Raw genomic sequence first — 3,690 nt, forward strand, 5'->3', positions numbered from 1 at the left:
AATTCCTGGGAAACAGGATCCAGTGAACTTGGATATAAATGAAAATAGATTCACTGAGGACTTTTGATACAGGAAGCAGGAGAGCCTAGAGCAGTGGGTCTCAACCTGTGGGTCACGACCCCTTTGGGGTCAAATGGCCCTTTCACTGGGGTTGCCTAAGGGAAAACACAGATATTTACATTAAGATTCATAACAGTGGCAAAATGCAGATATGAAGTTGTTACATGGAGATGGGGGTGGGGTGGGGGGGCAGATGCAGCAGCCGGCTGGCGTGTGACCCACTCGATGCAGGCATGGCGATGGGGCTGCAGTTTACACTCACAACCCAGACCCTGCATCCACACAGAAATGGTTTATTATAATAGAGAGATGAGGGAAAGAGAGAGGGGGGGTTGAGGGGTGCACACCTCATGGGAGTGGAGGGGGGCAGAGTTTTTCCTTAAGAAGAGGCTTCTACTTCAGGATGCTGTCAGCCCCAAGGGGTGGAAGGGGTGGCATCAGAATATTAACAGAAGTAGCAATGAAAATAATTTATGGTGGGGGGTCACCACAACCCGAGGAGCTGTATTAAAGGGTCGGGTCACAGCATCGGGAGGGTTGAGAACAGCTGCTCTGGAGTGTTCTCAGCAGCCTCCCCACCACCACGCCCGTCCCCTCTTGCCTCCACTGCCTTTCTATGGCCATTTACGGCTTGTGTTCTGGGGGTTGAGCTGGTTGGCTCCAGGGTACCAGTGTTCAAAGTCGTTGCTCATTATTGTTCTGATCTGCAACATCCAGGACACAGTAAGCATTGCATATGCAACAGAGGTATAACAGGAGGGATTTAATGTCTAAACTCTCAAGTCAGCAAGGTTATACGAATTGTGTCACCCTAAAGACACTGAAGTCAACGCTAGTACTTAAGTCATTTGGGAAGAAGCTTGCCTTAGTCCATTTCATGTTTCTGTAAGCAAAATACCCGAGCCTGAGTAATCTGTAAAGAGAAGCTGATTTGAACGTTGTACTGGCATCCCTAGCCAAGGCTCCTCTCACTTCATCATAACATGGCAAATAAGGAGAGGGAACAGACATGTGCAGAAGAGGTCAAGCGCGTGCTAACTGGCACTCGGGGAGAGCTCACTCCGCACTGACCACTTCTGAGGGCCATGCCCGGTGACCTGACCACCTTCCATGGAGGCCTCACCACCCCTCAGCATGTGACCTTTGAAGAGATGCATTCAAACTGTGTCTAAACCATAGCAGGGTCTTGGCAGACGGTGAAGATGAGATCATCTGGAAGAGGCCTGATCATAGAAAGTCCTGATAAGCAGGAAATAGTGGGCTCACAAAGACGTGGCTGGAGGGAAGACATTAGATACAGGAAAAGAACACCAGCCATGGGCCAAGGAACACAGGTAGCATCTGAGAGAGGGGCACAGAACAGAGGGTCTGATTCCCAGGTACCTCCATCTCAGACTTCCAGTGGATTTCTGTCGTGTTAACCATGATTTGTGTGCTATTTTGTTACATGGGAAAATGATACATATAGAATACACAGAAATTCCAAGTTATAAGTTCAGCCATTTAAAGGGCACTTGCCCATTAACTCACTCTCCTAAGCTAATATTTACGAAGGCATGCCATGTGCAGGCCCTATCTGAGGCTGCAGTCAGACAGGCTCCTGCCTCGGGATTCCTGTCCCTGGAATGTTTGTGGACTTCCTTTCTGACATGCAAAAACAGTCCTCTGACATTCCCCAATTCACTCCCCTTCCCTCAAAAAATGTGCCCTTGGTTTCAGCACTCACCTTCAAAGAAGTAACCAGCACTCTGGCTCCTCCTCCCTCTAGCCAAAGTTAAGATCCTGGAAGCTGAAATCACCTCTAACCACAGCTGGACTCCCACCCAACTCCTACAATATGAATGAGTTCTCTGCCGGGAGACGCAGGCTTAAGTGTGATCAGAAACATCTCCAGTGGCTTCTAATGTCCACCCCACCCCACCCCCATTACCCCCACCCCACCCCTGGAGGTAGTCCTGGCCTGGAGGTTTATATCTCCAGCTAATACAGAAACAGTAGTTTACAGTGTATCAAGAACAGTTCAAATTACACCTCTGAGCCACTTAAGGGTAGGGATGTGCCCTGCAACACACATCATGATGCTATTTTGTGTTATACTCCCAAAGCCTCAGTGGTCAGTTATTCCACAGCCTGTAGAGGTCATCAATAAAAATAAGCATAGGGCAAGCAAAACACAGCAGAATGCTTGACAGCAAATTAATCAGTAGAGGTGTGTGCTCAGTGATAATAAATTATAGCCCAGTAAATAAATGTTCAGATCACTAACACAGTTGTACTAGTAGGATTTTTAGTCAATTGAATACAAAGCCAGAGTCAAATAGGAAGAAGGAATTTCAATTGAGAAAAATGTCTCCGTCAGACTTGCCTGTATGCAAGTCTGTGGTGCATTTTCTTAATTAAAGATTGAATGAGAGGGCCCAGCTCACAGTGGGCAGCGCCTCCCCTAGGCAGGTGGCCAGAGGGCTATAAGGAAGCAAGCTGAGCAAGCCAAGGGGAGCAAGGCAGTAAACAATACCCTCCCGTGGCCTCTGCTTCAATTCCTGCCTTCAGGTTCCTGCCTGAGTTCCTGCCCTGACTTCCCTTGTGATACAAAAGAGTAAGATAAAATAAACTCTTTCCTCCCCAACTTGTTTTTGGACATAGTCTTTATCAGAGCAATAGAAAAGCCATTTAAGACAACAGTGGTAAACCAGGCATGGTGGCCCATGCTTTAACCCCAGCACTCGGGAGGCAGAGGCAGGCGGACCTCTGAGCTCAAGGCCAGCCTGGCCTACAGAGCAAGTTTCAAGACAGCCAGGGCTACACAGAGAAACCCTGTCTCGGGGGGGGGGGGGGGACAACCGTGGTGAATTCTCACGATCAATATCATGTCCTGCCTGTGACCTTAAAGTTATGCTTCTGTACCCTTGGCGGCACAGAGGACTGTTGGCATCAGCAGCACACAAACATGGAGTACAGGACGCTCTAAGACCTTATGAAGGCTGCAGTGCCCCTGGGCATACGACTTTTCCAGCCCCATTTTCTTCTAGGGCCATTGTGCCACATGGAATTGGAGCTGAAATGTCAAATCGGGGTGTGGTCAGATTTACCCTCAGGTTATGTAACATGTGCCCTTGTTCACAAGTAGGAACTATGAGATAACCATTTGAGGTCACACAAGGCAAAGTGATGGAGCTGAGGTTGACACTCATGGAGTCCATTGCTGGCTTCCCTCCCTCTAAGTCACAAGATCTAGGCAGGGACCCTGCTGTCACCAGTTAAGGTAGACTGCTTTCAATGCTCATAGTGGCCCCTTGTCCATTAGCTGACACAAGAGACCTGGCAGTTCCTTTGATGTGCTCTGGCTTGATCCTGTGCTTAGGTGCAATCCTGTCCTGCTAGGGGCCAGACTGACACCTTACAACATGCCAGCCTCAGCACATTTCACCGTGCAGAACTCCAGGTGGAGAGGAACAACCAGAAACACAGGAGCAGATGGTGTGCAGTACCTCTGCCCTGAAACTCTGTGAGAGGCAGTCTGGGGCCAGGTCTCAACAGCGCGGCACCCAAGACAATCAAGTATCTGACCTCTCTGGTGCCATAGGGATGCTACTGATGACATCATCTACCTCAGAGAGTTATGAGGAGGAT

Source organism: Peromyscus maniculatus, chromosome 5 (genome assembly GCF_049852395.1).
Source record: "Peromyscus maniculatus bairdii isolate BWxNUB_F1_BW_parent chromosome 5, HU_Pman_BW_mat_3.1, whole genome shotgun sequence".
NCBI classification, from domain to species: Eukaryota; Metazoa; Chordata; class Mammalia; order Rodentia; family Cricetidae; genus Peromyscus; species Peromyscus maniculatus.